Here is an 18530-nt window from a genome sequence, read left to right as displayed (position 1 = left end):
ACATTAAACAGATGAGAACACTAGCATTTAATAGGGCTATTCAGTGTTTAATTTATTTCAAAGTAGCCCTACGCATACACACTGCACTGCACTTCTGTTTGTTGTATTCTGTTGTTGTAACAGTTAAAATTAAAATAAGGTTAAAACTTTTTAAAGTTTATAAGCTGTGTTATGTTCTGCGGCTCCAGACTATTTTTCTTTAGTGGAAGAGGGGGCAAAATGGCTCTTTTGCTAGTAAAGGTTGCTGACCCCTGCCCTAGGTCATATTGGACCCCAATATGTAGCATTAAACCAAATTAATTTGAAAGGATCTGCAATATATGTGTACCTGTACCAAACACCAATTAAAGGGGTGGTTCATCTACAAAGAACTAGTTGTTTTCAGATAGATCACCATATATAATGACTTTTTCCCAATGACTTTCTATTTTCTAAAGTGTAAAGTGTCTTTTTTCACCTTCTGATGCAGTCCTGGGACGGGGGGTCGCCGACCCTGTAAACGGTTTTAAATGGATACATTTAGTTGATACATTTCTTATCTTTGTCCCTGCTGAGCAGAATCTCTGGGTTTCATTACAGGCAGCTGTTAGAATTGATACAATAGTTGCTAATACTCCAGAGATGCTGCTGAGAAATGTATCAACTAAATGTTGCAAAATTGTAACAGTTTAGAGTCTGCGCCTGAATTACTGAGCTGACAGACTCAAACACCGCAGACAGGGAACACAACTTTAAACTTAGATTTTGGAAAAACAGTAAAAAATAAATAATGAAAAGTAATTGGAAAAAGTCTTTATTTCTGGGGAACAATCTATAAACAACTGAATTGAAAAAAGGAAGGTGAACAACCCCTTTAACCTTTCATTGCCAGCAAATTTGGCCAAGTTGAAACTTCTATTGCCAGACCGTTTTTGAACATTTTTTGCTCTTTCACTATAGGGGACTTACCTGGGGGGTCTTTTAGTTTACCCACGAAAACAAGGTTTCGTTATACTCAGGACAACCTAAGCTTTCAAAATATGCTAGTATTTTGTTGTCATTCCACTCCTGTAAAAAGATATGGGCTTCTAAGTGTATATAAAAAAAAAAAAATTCACATGATAAAAACACATATATCCTGAACGCGCCAATACCAAATATATATAGTTTTATGGAGATTTCTTACTTCTATAGATCAAAAACTTTGAAGCAGTAAACTACCAAATTTCCAAAGCACCGCTCTACAAAACTGCATACATCTGATTTCAAGGCCAAACATTCCACTAACAGTAGGTTTACCCTAAAAAAAACTACACCTTATTGGAAAGAACAGATTCTAACGAGTTCAAAATGGGTAAATATATATTTGTACTCCAAAATACCAAGTTGCAATTCTTTCCTAAAGTTAGCAGTTTTTATAAAAAATTTTTGAAAAATTACCTCAAAGTGTCCAGTCTACAGCATCGTATCTCCCACATATCATTATATACCAAGATAAAACAACCTAAATATGAAAGCCCAGTGTCCACTGAACAGTTTGATGCCCAATATGCATAGTTACACCTAAGTATGTGACGTATCGGGGGCCCCAAAAAGAAGACACCCCATATGAGTTATCAGTTCTGGAATTCCAAATACTGCAAAATCAGTACATTTACAGCATTTTTCAAGGGGCAAAAGTACAAAAATGTATGTTCACCCCAGAAAACCATATATTTTTGGAAAGTACACATTCTGACGAATCTAATATGGTCGCACTTATCTCACCAAATTTCTTACATACATTTTGCAGTGCATGCAGAGAGAGCGCTGTTTTAGTAAAGAACGTAGCTCCTACGTTCTTGGCACTTAAAGCTTTTTTTTAAAAGAACGTAGGAGCTACGTTGTTGGCAGCCAAAAGGTTAAACCAAAATGCCCACTACTATGCAGATAATTGAATGTACAATAACAAAATGTAACTATAATTACTCCACCATTAAAACAGGTAAATCCTATTCGTCAATTTACAGATCCCTCAATTCCCACCAAGTATTATTTCAATTTAACTCCAGATCAGTAAGTATATAAGGATCAGTAAGTATATAAGCATTTATTATTATTAATCCCTTTAGGATTCATCTTCTTAAAGGGAATCAAACCCAATCATTGCACAATAGGCCATAACCTTAATTGCAGATACAAGATAATTCATCATGAAAATGCTATTGACCACAATCTTTATTATAGGTGCAAGATAATTCACCAATCAGAATGCTTGTTGTTATCACTGTCAGTTATTTTGCCGTTAAGCTACATATAGAGATTATAATGTGATTTTGGCTTTGTTATACAGATATGGGACCTGTTATCCAGAATGCTCGGGACCTGGGTTTTTCCGGATAACAGATCTTTCCGTAATTTGGATCTTTGTATGTTAAGTCTACTAGAAGATCAACATTAAATAACCCATTCTTCGCTTTGAAATGGGACTGGCATGGCGGCGCATGCGTAGTTGGAGCAATTTCCTGTATCGCGACAATGCACATGGATCGAAACTCACGGAAATTGCGAAACCCTGGTCTCATTCCGAAGATTATCAAAGCGGCTGAGCGCCGATGCCTGAATCTGCACTGAAGGGCAAGTAAAATATTAGGGGCATTTGCCCGGGGTAACACTTAGGCTGGGGGGAAGGGGGGGTCTATGTAGGGTAGGGGGTAGGAGTTTTTTACCGTTAGGGTTGAATTCTCCTTTAATACTGACAGCTCCAACTGTAGGAACAAAGAACACAGAAGCAGGTTTACACAGATCAGGTGGGATTCCTATTGGAGAATTATTTTGCATTTTAATGTAGCGGTTGGCTCTTGAGAACTGGGGAAAGATTTTCTGTAATACAAAAACTATACATTCCACATTACATTACATGGCAACACAGAAATCCATGCATTCTGCTTAGTCACATTTGGTTTCATAATCAGCTGTTGCAGCATCAGCTTACATGACAGATGTTACCTGACTTACTGCTGTTTTGATAATTTATGTAAATCCTTAAATTTAGCGTCCCAACAGCAGCCCGGAACATACTGAGCATGTGCATGTCTTTCCCCACGATACATAGTTCTTGCCCAGAATTGTCATTGTAGACATGCAGGGTGTTGTGCTTGGCACATCACTTCTACTAAAATCAAAGTCAATAGATGAACTTGCAAACAATTTAGCAGAAAAGGCAAGATGGATACAATACCACTTAGTACCACTATACACTAGCATGTTTGGACACTTTTAATGAATGTCATCAATGGATGGTGTGCGCTGAAAGTAATGGGATTCTTTCTCTGAAAATCGCATTTTTCACACTGTACACTTCACTATGGCCCTAATGCATCTCCCACACCTTCAATAGTGGGGGTGGCCATACACAGGCAGATTTAAAGGGGTTGTTCACCTTTACATTGACTTTTAGTAAGATATAGAGAGTGATATGCTGAGACAATTTGCAATTTGTTTTTATTTTTTATTATGTTTTTTTTTAGTTATTTAGCAGCTCTCCAATTTGCCTTTTCAGTTATCTGGTTGCTAGGCTCCAAATTACCCTAGCAACCATGCACTGATTTGAATAAGAGACTGGAATATGAATAGGGGAGGGCCTGAATAAAAAGACGAGTAATAAAAAGTAGCAGTAATAATACATTTATAGCCTTACAGAACATTGTTTTTGAGTTGGGGTCAATGAAGGCCAGTTGAAAAGTTGCCAAAAATTAGCCATTCTATAACATGCTTAAGGTTAACTTAAAGATGAACTACGTCTTTAAGATGTCAATTCTGGCCCATTTAGACTTAAGCTGGCCATACATGGAAAGATATAGTTGTATGAAGCAAAGTTTTATACAATTTTTGGACCTTGTCTGGACTTGTTATTTTTCCTTCTTATTTAAATCAAAAATGGTTAGTTGTAGATCGGTACATTAAAAAGGAAAAATCACTATCCGAAGGTTCATCATCATTTTAAGAATAAAATCTTCATGTCTATGGCAAGCTCAAATTAGCATCTTATCTGCCAACACTTATCAACGATGTGGTCCCCAACAACCTTTATCTCTTTTGTTGTATCAAGGTGGGCATAGGGGGGAAAGATTTGCTTGTTTTGCAATCTCGCCAAATGCTGAGATATATTGATGACTTGCTGTTTGTTTGCTTTTGGTTTCTTTGTCAAGTGGCAGAATGACAATACTCTTAATCTGTGTTACCAGTGAATATGGGGTAATAACATATACCTGCTACAAGGAATTAATAATAGTAGTTGTCGTTACTAGGACATACCGCAAGGAATGAGCAGGCAACTCCTTACTACAGGCAGTAGTATGTCTTTTTAACAGGATACAGATTTATGGTATTCCATTACGGTCCGGTACAATTTCACCACTTACGGAGGAACTGAAGATCACTAGCAGCACACAGAGATATTATTCGTGACTGGGTGCTGGTAATAAAGAGCAATGGAGGGCAGCTATAGGGATAACAGTGGTAATTCGCCAATGAACCCTAAGCAACCTTTAGAAAATGGCCGAGGTCCATGAGGGCCCCGGCAGAGATCAGTGTAACTCCCGAGCCAGATGAACTCCCCTAGGGGTCGGGGTCCTACTGGTCCTTCCTTGATCTTCAAACCGAGCACCGGGGATGCTATCACCTCATCTTCAAAGGTCAGCTTGCGAATGGCTTTGGTTTTCATGGCCTCGGGGGGGTTTGCTGGCAGTGCGGGTGCTGTGCTGCTTGTGCTTCCTGAGGCAGCGGTGGGTTTAATGTCGGGCGCGGTCTCTTTCCTTGACTGCCGCTGATAGAAGAGGAGGAATAGAACTGGGGCAGGAGCACCAATCCGTGATTACTATTATTTATCAAGAGGCAAATACAAAACCTGACCCGCAGTGTCAGTGTGGCCACGTCTGAGAGCGGCATGAGCTTTTATTACATTTCCCTCATAAATGTTTGAACCTGATGGATGTGTGTCTTTTTTCAACCTAACTTACTATGTTACTATGTATATGGCATGGGAAAACTAGGCCACTTCCTTTTCACCATAATGAGCACTATATTAACCCCTGAAGTTCCAGTAAGGTCACTTTAGAAATGGACTATGAGCATTGCATTTATGCCAGACATTCTATTAAGGTCACAGCAGAAAATGCCTATTATTTGGAATTAACCCCAGACACCAGAGCATAGTCACGGCAGAAAAATAGTAATGAGCATGACACTGCAGGAAATCAATTAACCCCGAACATACAGGTACAAAATAACGCTTTATATCTAGACAAGCGCTTGACCCTACTTTTTAATGGCAGGTAAAGTCAAACTACCAAATCATTACTGTTTTGGAAGGTGTCTGTCAGCATTGGTAGCAAAGAGGATGCAACTCCCAGGCAAGAGAAGATCCAAAGTATTTTTAGAGCCTGTCAGTAAGGAGGAATTGCAATATTGGACCTTTGCTAATTCCACACGCTTTAACAGACCGCGCTGAAGAAGTTGGTAAATAAAGGCGTATGAAGTAACAGTTTGCGCATCTGACCAGGGTTTTTTGTGCATCTGAGAATACTTCATAGAAGTGACGATGGCACGTGCGTCCAAATTCAGTATGATAATATAGAAGGATATCCTCGGAAATCAGTGCAGAAATAAAGATTTTCTGGGATACCAGTATGTTAAATTAAATTATTTCAATGGACATGGCAACTCCCTGCTGCTGAACTGTGTTTTGTACAGGGAAATATCAATGCTGGCCAAGTGTTGGGGTACCTCTCTTTACAGGAGATGAGGAAACGTAGGGGCTAATCAAGCTGAATTGTGCTTAGTACAGGAGAATACCTGTTATTTGCTCAGCTCCATTAGCAAAATGTTACCTTATGCTTCACCCATGTAATTTATATTTTATAGGTGACTTCTGTAACCCTACCAGTCAATTAACAACTGTAACCTTTAACTAAACCTGGACTTTATCATTCAATAAATGTACCAGAGTAAATATAAAAAAAAAAAACCACATTGAGTTGGTTCCAAAATTGCACTTTGTACACTGCACTTACATTCATAAATAGCCTTTCTGTAAGCTCCCTGTTAGCACATGTATCTCTGCCCTTACCTGAACCTCGTGTAGCTCCCTCCCCTGCTTGTCACTTCTCTTGCATGGGGGTGCAACTGGAGTCCATCACACCCTATATATTCTCTCCTATCTGCCATCCTGTGCCACCCTCTATCCTCTCCTACCTCATGTTCTGTCTTCTGATACGGGGGCATCTCTGGGGCTGCTGCCATCTGATGCAAAAACCCCGATTCCACCCACTTCACACTTACCTCTTTGGGGTCAGGCGGTAAAAAGGGGGGCCATTTTACTAGTGCAGAGTGCGCTGTTGCATGTTCTGCACTACAAGAGATACTTTGCACTTCTCTATCCCTAGGAAGACACAGATAGTTGGTCCCTCTCCCCCACTGTGGACCCCCCTTATCTCTAATCTAGCCAAGTCCACTACCATCCCAGTCCCGGACGCTGCCAGTTTCAAGGACCCCATAGACAAAGAGGCTAGAGGGGTTTCGCAAATACACCACTGGACTATTCTCACCACAGATGCCAGCCTACGGGGCTAACCTGGTCTAACCTGGTGGCGCGTTCATGAAAATCTGGCAAAAGGCTTTTTTTGCCAGAGTGGGTGATATTAACCACTGGTGCTTCAAGTGTGGCTTGGGGGCAGGCCTGGACTGGGAGTCAAAATAGGCCCTGCCATTCCAAGTACGCAGAGGCCCAAACAGTCCCCAACCAGCCCACTCTATGGTAACTTTCTATGGAACCATACAGCAGCCCCTCTGGCATTTGCCAGAACCCACAGATTGCCAGTCCGGGCCTGCTTGGGGGTCCACATAGGCGAAAGATTTGTGCAAGATACTTGGGAGAGGAAAACATGTGTTACTAAATATTCCAGAATTAAGGGCCCCATGAGGGTCAACCTCTAGTCTGAAATCACAGAATATCATCAGAAATTGGGAGAATGCTTAGGATTCACGAAAGACAGAGCTCAAAATCTGGTAACTCCTGAAAAAATAGGGGTGGTTGATAGCTCTGAAATTAATTATGAATGTTTATTTAACGCTAGACATGATATACATATGGCTGCAATGAAATAGAACTCTCAGATGCTCCAAGATATCCTCAGAGTTAAAGTATATGAATGTACATTAAATGTTACCTATAGGTCATGTTGATCATTTTTTGCTTGAGAGATTTGTTTTTGTATATAATTGTTAGTTGAAGTTCCTAAGCCTGACTCTCTGACACTCTGACTTTGCCAACCTGACTGTCCCACCTCAGCCTGTTAGTTACAGTTTCTAATGCTAATGGACTCCTGCTGCACAAATATGGCAGCCCCCTCATACAGGAACATGGGGCATCAGACAGGTAATGTAAAAGCATCATGCAAATACTTTATGGCAAAGTTAGAAGTAGCTTGCAAAGCCAATATAATAATAGATGTAAAAAAAAGTTTAATTTCAGGTGTCAGTATCTCTTTATGCATCAACTGCAGAAACAAATGGCAGCCCCCACATCACACTTAGGGTTGCCACCTTTTCTGTAAAAAAAATACCAGCCTTCCTATATATTTATCTTTTTTCCCTATTAATAACATTGGGATCAACCACCATTTTTACCAGCCAGGCCAGTAAAATACCGGCCAGGTGTAAACCCTTATCACACTGCAAACTAGTAGTACAATCACATACCTGATACAGAGGAAAGCAGGTTGCATTGCAGACAGACTGGCACGGAGAGGCTAAAACTGCAGCAAAGAGGAGTAAAAAAAGGGAGCTTCTTTCTATGCAAATCAGTCCCTTGGCATGCTGAGTATTGTAGTCTTACATTAAACCTAGCAAAAATTACGTTACCCAGCATGCATTGGAAGAGGCAGGCTCTGCACATTAGGGCAAGAGAAAACTGTAGATATCACAAGTTTATATTTAAGCCACAAAGATGATAGAACAGGAAACTGGCATAGAACTGTTGTGCTGTAGAAGGGATTTAGAACTCAAGGGCCATTCTGTTTATTAGGGTTGTAGAATGTTTACAAAGAACAAGGAATCCATCTGTTGTCTCACCTCGCAAGGAATCCTAGTGCAAGACTAAGACCATTACATATAGTCTCATCCCCACGGCACAGATGCACCTTATTTGCCTATTGCGCTGATGTTAGGAGTAGTTTTACTTGAGATGGACAGAGGGCCACATTTATGCTAAAACAAGCATGGTGATGGATGCACGGGAACATGCCATTGTAACACGCTCTGTTGCAAATTGTTCCTCCACGTCCTCACGAGCTTTTGGAATGTACAAGGTATATTTACTCAATATTGTAATACTCTGTATTAATGTATACCTTAAATAAAGCCAACTGCTTAATAACCCAAATGAATCCGAATGGTTCAAATCAGGACCAGGGGGAACTTCAGGGCCAGGCTCAATTTGAGTATTTATTCAAATCCAAGAGGGAGTTGTGGGCCAGAATCCATTGTGGGCAAGAATATATGAACTCAACAGTGATCATATTTTATATGGAAAAATACGACACAAACCAGCCAAAGCCGAGCTACCGAGCATGGAGACACTTTTGAAAGAGCTCAGCTTCTTCTCTAGCTACTTACTGATGTGATCAGTCTACAGACATGGGAAAGCACTCCAAAAATGCAGGAGGGGAGGACAGAAACACTGAAACACTGAAACAGCCAGACTCCAAACGGTCATTGAAGTCATTTTTTGTCTTGAGCGCCCAACAGGGAAACAAAATGGTGCAGAGATGTGCTGTAACAATTCTTCAGGGGGGGGGGACTTAACATAGCATTTAACCCTAGCTTAGACACATCTATAGGGAAATCCTGCCTTCCACACTCAGCACTAAATATAGAACAAAAAGCTTTATGAAGGTGCCACTTGACTGATGCATGGCTTTCTCACACAGCAGTGAAAAAGATAACTTTTTCTCATATGCCAGTCAGGTATACCCAAGCCTTGACTATTTATTTTTATATCAACACCATTTAGGATGGACGACCCTGGTTAAAATCCACAATATAATACAGTCAGACCATGCAATAATACAAATGAAACTCAAATGACCACATAAACCACGCCCTTCATGGCTGTGGAAATTGAACGATACGTTAGATGATCCGGAATGTATACAAGACCTCTAGACCTCCTTAAACACATACAAAACTGAGGTGTAGAAAGATCAAGCTACACCCCTAAAAATGCCCTAAAATTACTTGCAAGAGGAATAACTAATTAAGCAGGGATCAAGATTAAAGAAAGAAAGCAGCAAAAAAAATGCCCTTCTAGAGAAGATCCATATTTTAGAGACAACACATAAAACAAATCTATCCCAAGAAACCTTAAAAGACTTTATGAACACAGCAAGAAGACCATTGGTCAGAGCAATTAACCAAAGGCAACCAAACACATGTCAACAAGGTCAAAGACTCACAAGGTAAAGTACTACAAAAAGTTATACAATATAGATCCTAAACAAAACGACACCACTACACAACAGCTTAGAAACAAAATTAAACAATACCTTTTAGATATCAAACAGCAAAGCCCTCTCCAAAAGTAGAAGAATTGGAAAACCCAGTTACGGGACTAGAGCTCTCAGAAGCCATTAAATCACTGAGACTGAATATAGGCACCAGGGCCAGATGGCTTCATAGCCAAATTCTACTACATATTTCACACACAGCTCTCTTCCAATTTTACTGATATCTCCCCCACACATCCACTAAATAAAGAATTCTTACTGGCCCATATCACTATCTTGCCTAAAAAGGGGAAGGACCCAACCAACTGCAGCAGCTCCAGGCCAAGTTCCTCTCTGAACATTGACCTAAAAATATATACAAATAGGGAATCTTATAGCTAAAAAGTTGTTTCGAGTTTAAGTTTCATGTTCAAGCTCAAAGGGTTACCAAAAACGCAGAAAGGGTTATGTGTGTAAGTATACAGAACAACGACTGCCTAACACTGAAATGTTAGACAAGTTGGAATGTGAGGGGACTTAACTGCCCCATTAAACGCAAATTGGTACTAGACTAGTCTTAATTTGGACAGTAAGGGGAGGTACCTGTTTTTGAACTTGTATTTTTATGACTGTGAGGTATTGCTTGCCAACATTTATATCCCTCTACCATTTGACACTGAGGTTTTGGGTATACAATCTGACCAGTTGTACTTGTTCCCACATGCAATGGTGATAATCACAGGCGACTTTAACGTGGTTCTCATATGGTCTATGGACAGTCTGCATAGGTGCCCAACTAAACCCCCTCCAAAAACCACCCAGCTGGCCAGGCTAATGTCATCATTAGCTCTCACAGTTTTGTGGACAACAGTCAACCCGAATACAGGCTAATTTTCCTGTTTTATCACTTCCCATTCTGCATTATCTAGGATAGATTTGGCATTCATCAACGCTACCATGGTGCCCTATACAGGTAAAGTCTCCTACTTGCCTAGGGGAATATCAGGCCATGCCCCATTGTGTTTGAAAGTGAGTTTCCCATACAAGGTAGAGCTCTCCCGGCCCGCAATCAACTCAACCTGGCTGAATATACTGGACAACAGAGAGTCAGTAGAAAACAATATTAAGGATTTTATGTCACATAATCAAAGCACTATCTGTATTCTCCCCTTCTGGGACTCTCTAAAAACGTATTTACGCAACTCAATCGCAGTGGAAATAACGGCTTACAAGCAGGGCCGGAACAAGGGATAGGCAGAAGAGGCACCTGTGGGGGCGCTGGACAGGTACCTTTTCAAAAGTTTTCTGCCTACCCCTAGACCAGTTTGCTTCTCGCTCCTCTGCTGCTCTCTCCCCCTCCTCTCACCTCCCTTTTTAACCCCCTAGCACTCTTCATTCCCTCCATCACTCTCCCTCCCTCCCCTGCCCTACCCCTTCATTACTCTGCTGGTGTCTTCTTATTACATCGTGTCCTCATATTGTGCGCAGTCCTGAGCGTGCACGCTGGTGGCTTGGTAACGGACGGAACGGCCCGGACCTGCTTACAAGAAACAGTCATCACAAAATGCACTAGAGGACCAAATAACACAAGAAACACAGGCAGCTACCAACCCCATACTAGAAGTCCTTAAGCAAAAAATTAAATCTGGTCGTCTGCTAGCCCATATGGCTAAGGAACACCCTCCCCATCCCTGTGAAGGACTCATGATGAGTGCACCCAGCTGACTTGGCCCGGTTCTGTTAATACCAGCCAAATACCCAACCTTGATTACCAGGCGTCTATACTTTTACATACCAGCTCATCATGAGAACAAAGGGAGTAGAGCCATAGCAGCCCTGGTGGAACTCATACATTTTTGGCTCAGTCGTGAGCCTCAAAACGAGCACAACCAAGTCTACAATCTTCCTCCTAGATGAGCCAAAACAGGGGAAGTCCCTACTAACATGTCCCTTTCAAGTTACCAATAAGTTCACATACATGGGGATACAAGTCTCTCTCCCCATCTCGCAGTTCAGAGCACTCAACCTAGATAATCTAATACACTGGGTGCAGTACAAGTGCAAAACCTGGGGCATACTCTCAATTGGCCCAGCAGGCACAATTCACCTGATTAAAAGGTTTATATTAACCAAGCTGCACCCTTTGTCATTCCCCAATCTCTATACCAAAAGCAGTATTTACCTATATAAATCTACTTCTTATCAAGTTTATATGGGGAGCCTCAAGAGCAAGATTGCACCGTAACACACTAATAAGACCAAGGGATGGGGGGGATGGGAGGTTTTTATGACATTTCTGTAAATTTCCTAAAAAAATTGCAATTTGCGCATTTATCTCATCCAATTTCTTACATACGACTGGAAAACAACCTAAATATTGATGCAACAAAATAAATATTGACGTTGGACCGGCTGGAGATGCTGCAGGAAGTTGTCCCACAAAGATCCAGGTCGGGGGTCGTCGTTGGGAGAGGGGCAGAAGTGCGAGCAGCAGCAGATGCACGTGTCCCCCCCTTTCTGACCACCCAACTCGTTGCCTAGGGCTACACCAACTATACACAACATTAAAATGCCCTAATATATCAGAACCTGCTTCTACAGCCTGTCCGTGGATTGTAATGACATAGAGGATGCTGCATAGATATTAAACTATAGATATGATCATTCTGCCAGTAGTTTTCTGTATTGGATCAGAATATACATAACCTAATCCCTCTTAGCTCTTACCAGCAGTTGTTCATCAGCATGTATGAAGAGCCTCAGTCCAGCTGAGATTTTATCCACAGCCACGGAGTTGAAAAATGTTCAAATGGTATCTTGCCCTTGCTGAACACCTCCCACACGAACACTCCTAATGAAAAGAGAAAAGAAAGGTAAAGTATGATTAGACTGATCCACCAGAGAGCTGGGCTAAACACTGACCCACACTTAACTTCATATTCTTGAAACCATGATATGATGAAACCATGATACCAGGGGCGCTCCACCAATGAGGCGAGTTGAGACACTCGCCTCAGGCGGCAGCGCCCCCCTGGTTACCAGGGGCGGCAAAAATGCCGCTCCTGGTAACTAAGAGCCGAATTTCCGGTTTTCAACCCGGAAATTCGGCTCTTCTAGTGCAGAGAGCGCAATTGCGCTCTCTGCACTAGCGTCGTGCAGCGCCCCGACCCCCTCCTGCGCAGAAAATGTGAGCGCCGTGAGGAGGGGTCGGGGCGGCAACGGAAGGCCGCCTCAGGCGGCATAAAGGCGCGGATCGGCGCTGCATGATACACCAATATTTTACTATTCCTGTACCCATTTCATGAGCTAAAGGGGTCCCTGGCTTACTTCAAGTGAGGCTTGCATTAATAAAGTATGACATCCGCTGCTTTATACAGTCATTTATGGTGGAATTTGAAATTGACTCTTTATGGTGGTTTCTGAAACCTGAAATTAGTTGCACTTACCTGACCACGCCAAAATTTAAAACCATGATGACCAATGATTCCCCACCAGGTAGTTGCAAGCAGCCTATTAGAGAAATGGAGAAAACTATTTTTGGGTTACAGGAGAAAAAAAAACAGTTTTATAGGTTCTGAAGGCATTAAAAAGGCAGGATATGGAAAGGTGATGGTCACAAATACATCACTAGTTGCTATGGGTTACAGGGCTTGGGCAAATGATCAGATTTAATAAACAATCGGTCCTACTTATATTAGCATCTTGGCCTCCTCCACAAAGTCTGCCTTAGACATCATCCCTTCCCAAATCATCTTTACTACCATTCTGTGAACCGTCCTTAAATTCTTTGAAATTACGTTGATATTTTATAAATAAACGGATATATTTTATAAATCAAAAACAACTGGAGCAGCAGCAGTGATTGAAACCATGGCAGAAGAATTCATGGATCAAAAAGATATGGCAGCACAGAAACTGCACTGACTCAATAGGCCACACATACAAAGCAATGCTCTGTTTAAGTAATAAGCTATATATGTATTGCACATCTATGTGGAAATAAATGCCATATAAACCTTACTCTTTTAACCCTTACTTACAGGGTACACTTCCCCTTTAAGAGCAGGGAACAGAGGTGACTTCACCCTAGGGCTGTGACAGTTGGATCAGTCCGTTGGTTGCCAGTGTGGTGAGTGGTAAGTGTATATTCCTTCTGGGAGATATTCTTTGTCAAATAATGCTCATTTTAATGAAAATAGAGGGGGAATAGTTGGGTGACACCCCAGACTAAGAGATATTGATCCTCTTACTGATTTTAGTGAAAATGTAGAGAATTTTCCCCTAAAATGGGCTTTAAAGATGCCTTTAATCTTTGTGCTGGTTGGGAGACACAGACTCCCAACCAGCCACAGACTTGGTTTGGCTGTTATACAGGGCTGACAGCAAATGTACACATTTTCTACACTAACTGCATACGAAGGTAGCAATTGGGGACCCCTGTGCCTCTTGATAAAATATTTATTTTTATGCCCAGTATTGACAAGCTCCTTTGAGTTCTGCCCCCTTGGGTATCTGCCTTGCTCTTATGAACCAGCCTTAACATGTAACCAAATGTAATGGAATAAATAGCAATGCTTCTTCCTTTTACACAATAACATGTATTTATAAGTTTCGTGGTTTAAGAGCAGAGATTAGAGGAGAATTTATCCATGGGGATTTGACAGTTGGTTTGGTCCGTTGGTTGGTTGCAGTGATGAGTGATATTGACAAGCTCCTTAGAGTTCTGCCCCTCAGCCCCTTGGGTATCTGCCCTGTTCTTATGAACCAGCCTTAACATGTAACTAAATGTAATGGAATAAATAGCAATGCTTCTTCCTTTTACACAATAACATGTATTTATAAGTTTCATGGTTTAAGAGCAGAGATTAGAGGAGACTTTATCCCTGGGGATTTGACAGTTGGTTTGGTCCGTTGGTTGGTTGCAGTGATGAGTGATATTGACAAGCTCCTTAGAGTTCTGCCCCTCAGCCCCTTGGGTATCTGCCCTGTTCTTATGAACCAGCCTTAACATGTAACTAAATGTAATGGAATAAATAGCAATGCTTCTTCCTTTTACACAATAACATGTATTTATTTGTGATGAATGTGAGAGATTTTTTGAAAATAACCCTTATAAAATAAAATAAGGGGGGGGGGGGATAGTTGGGTGATGCCCAGACTAGCGGATGTTGTTCCTCTTACTGAATTTAGAGATTGTTCCCATAAAATAGGCTTTGGAGATGCCTTTAATCTTAGTGCTGATTGGGAGACACAGACCCAGGATTAGTTATGCAGGGCTGACAGGAAATATAAACTTTTTCCCACTTGGAGCCCAGATAACATATGGGGACCCCTGTGCCTCACTATAAATAATGTATTTGTATGCCCTTTATTAACAGGCTACTTCTAACCTGTTCTGATGTACCAACCTTAACATTAATTTAATGGAATGTATAGCAATGTTTTATCCTTTCATGTCTCATGTCTGTTCCCTCCAATGTCCCAGCTGTGGGGGGCAACAGGGAACATGGTAGGGGGCACAATTGATTACGATAATATTTAAATTGCGATTACTTAAACGTTTCCTATAGCAGGGGGGTTGGCAAAGATGAACACTGGGAAATCTGCACCTGGCCAGTGATCTTATGTACTATGTATTCATTCTCACTATATCAATGCTCATTTCTGATTGGCTGCTGTGAGGTACTCTATTGTATGAAGTATAAGTGCTGGGGAGTTACACAAAGCTCACATTTAGATCTCTGCTTTCCTCTGTATTTTATAGGAAATATTAAGGGTTAAATGCATCATCCTTGAAGCTAATTTGTCAATTTATTCTCTTCCCTTTACAGATTGCTACAGTGGACGGATTGCTATTTTTTTAGTGAATAACCAGCAATATTGCAGTTTTTTTCCTGGCATCTCCTTAGTTCAGATTTTAACATTCTTTTCTGAACATATAGAAGGAGAGCCAGTATTTTAAGAGGGTGACCCTCTGGGGTACCCCGGCCTTATGCCGGCCCCTCTATTTTAGCCAAACGCCAAGAACACCTCAGGCGTTTGGGTTTTTTTTTTTTGCCTTTTTTTTTTTTTTTAAACATCATCTGACATCTGAAGAGCTTCTTTGAAGAGGTATTCTTGCAAATTCAATTGATAACGTTTATGATTTATTTTACTGCAAACTTAATCTAAATTAAGGGGGGGCAATTTGCTATGTCCTTTTCCCAGGCCTATGTTCGTCTTCTTCAAAAAGTAAAGTGCACCTACCCAGGTTAGCTTTCTGCAGGTCAGACTGGCCATCTAGGGGGCAGAATGAATACAGAAAGGGACGTGGGAATTCAAAAAAGTTTAAAAATGTACGCATTTCTTGATATTTTGTATGGTCACTCCCAGACTTGGAGTGACAGCTGTTGTTTGGTTGTTAGGGCTTAATTACCCCAACAACCACACAGCAGTTTGGAAATAACTTTGGGAGATGAATAGTAGATGGGCTGAAAAGAAATAATGACACCAGTAACAAGAATGCAACATAAAAATGATAGCACAGCTTTTTACTGAAATTTTGCCTTAAGCAAGTGTCCATTTAGGGGGACAAATACTATTATTAGAAACAAACTAGTGCCTTAATCCCCAATTTTTTGGGTTGTATGGCTCTATTAAAAAGAGAATATTTAAAAACGGTTCTTTTTTTACTTACTGAAATCTGTCATTGTTTCATGGAGTCGTTTTACTTATTTATTATGGTAAAGTTTCTGAAATATCTATTGCACAGAAGCATTTTATCTCATTGTACTTGATGCACATTATTTAACATAATCCTTGGTCCTTAAGACAACCTTTATTATTAGACATTTTATGTCTCTGCATTTGACTCTCCGCCACTCGCAATAACTGATTCTAATATTTTCTAATATTTCCCAAAATTGTCTTTTCCTTTACTAACCTGTAGAATTCTGCATGCAAAACACATGAGGGGATCCATCATTATCTAAGGAAACTGCCTTCTGCTTCTGTTCTTCTAGCGTTTAGGCTGGATTGCCCACAAATCCACGGTTTAGATAGGAGATAATTGCCCCCGAGTTCCGCAGCCCTAAAGTGATGTAAAACAATAGTTTTTTAATTAGAGGATTCCAATTATCGTCCATTCTTTCTTGATATGTAAACATAGCTTTAACAGGTGTAACAGCCACTTTTCCAATATTAAACCCACTTATCCAATATTATGCAAGTAGAAAAACTACTTTCTGTCTGTTTTATTAACTCCATTTACTACGTCTTATGTTATAATGCAGGGGCACTAATCAGAACAGAGCTGGTTATGGGTAGCAGGCACATTGGGTACATGCAGGGAGAAGAGGATTCTATGGGAAAATTGAAATTACCCCTTCATTAATATGACTGAGATGCATGATTGTATCTGTTGTCTTGTCACAAGCCAGCCCTGATCATGAAATTATAAGCAATACAATTGTAACTACCTCTATAACATGTGTACAGTATCACTGTTGGCGGTATATTGCTTATTATAATTTTAGCTCCAGCTATGCTTCAAAATGCATATATATATATATATATATATATATATATACTGTGTATATATATATATATATATATATATATATATATATATATATATATATATATATATATATATATATATAGGTGCTTAGAAACCCCAGAGCAACATTTGGGCTTGCTTTCCACAGTGCAACTGTCACGCTGCTATAGTTCCAGGGGTAAAACAGAGGGGCAAATAAGCACTTACCCTGGGTAACACTATATGGCTATTTAGGTGGCAGAATTACAATATGGAGAGGTAAATGAGAATCAGAAAATGTTTAAAATGGACTCATCTCATCTTACATATTGACTATTCCCAGCATCCCATGGGAAGGGACACAACTCACACTATGTGAGCAAAATATTTAATCCCATATATTGTGAGAAATTGGCACAAGTTCTTATGAGTGAAGTGCCAGAGTGTTTTTAACTTGCACTTACCTGCAGGGGGCTTGCTGGAATGATATGCAAGGGGTATTTATGATTTTGTCTGTTCATTCACAGACCTACAATTGCAGTCTGGATGATAGGGCTTAATTACAGCAGTTTCAAAATAAAATTGGACAGATGAAATGTAGATGGGCTAAAAGAAAGAATAACACCAGTAATAATAAACTCTTACATTTTGGTATTTGAATAATTAGCATTTTTATTTTGTGTATATCCCGTACACAAAAGCACCGTCAAAATATCAATGCTAATCATTCCAACCCCGAAGCAATTCAACGAGGGGCTCATACACTGGCATACATTGCTAATTGCAGTAATGCAGGAGTGTCATTACTTTACTAATGTGAGGTCTACTTTTAGTGATGTTGTCCCATTATGATTCACATCCATAAACTATTCTAATGCTTTAATAATCTGTGAAACAGCGCTTCGCAAGGTAGCCCAGGGAAAGAAAACAAAAAGAAAAAATGATTAGGAATATAATGTATTAGGTTATATCAAATTCGGCCGCCTCTTTGTGTAAGTAGTCATTTATTTGTGAAACCCACTCCAACATTCACCATAGTTTCTAGGGGGTCACCATCAGGGCAGGGAGGGTACTCACAAACGTTTAAGATTATTTTGCGCGTATCTAGGGATTCTGTTATCCTTGTTATGTGGAGTTCAGTCCGGATATGCTATGAGAGATGTGCTTCATATAGTGTAAAAAAGTTTTTAATAAATAATCGTAGGTTAAAAAATATACTCACATAAAAACATGCAAAATGGGCACTTAGCAGTTGTTTCCAGTTTCCAAGCGTCTCTACCCGATCCGTTGTGTTGGGGGCTGAGTTTGTTCAAGCCGGCATATTCCCCTCCTCACATCGTATTCCTTCTCGGGCGCACCTTGGCTGACGTCACTAGGCCCCGCCTGATGCGTTTTGTCACTCTGGACTTCCTCAAAGGCTAATCCATAAACTATTGTTAGCATTCTGTTTCACGGAAAATATTACTTAAATAAAGATTTATGAGAACATTTATATTGCTATATTTAACAAA

The 18530-nt window shown here is 40.4% G+C and overlaps 1 long non-coding RNA gene across 1 annotated transcript in view; it reads right to left on the bottom strand.

Annotated features, from left to right (window-relative positions):
• LOC121394187 overlaps positions 1–18520 on the bottom strand; it is a 47183-nt gene extending 28663 nt beyond the window's left edge. The window contains exons 1-4 of the long non-coding RNA XR_005961541.1: positions 18242–18520; positions 16426–16572; positions 12950–13013; positions 12231–12354 (exon numbers count right to left, since the gene is read on the bottom strand). This is a non-coding gene — a long non-coding RNA (uncharacterized LOC121394187). The remainder of the gene's footprint in view (positions 1–12230; positions 12355–12949; positions 13014–16425; positions 16573–18241) is intronic.
• Positions 18521–18530: the final 10 nt, after the last annotated feature.

This window comes from Xenopus laevis, chromosome 5S (assembly GCF_017654675.1).
Source record: "Xenopus laevis strain J_2021 chromosome 5S, Xenopus_laevis_v10.1, whole genome shotgun sequence".
Taxonomy (NCBI): domain Eukaryota; kingdom Metazoa; phylum Chordata; class Amphibia; order Anura; family Pipidae; genus Xenopus; species Xenopus laevis.
This window is presented reverse-complemented; position numbering and strand designations above follow the sequence as displayed.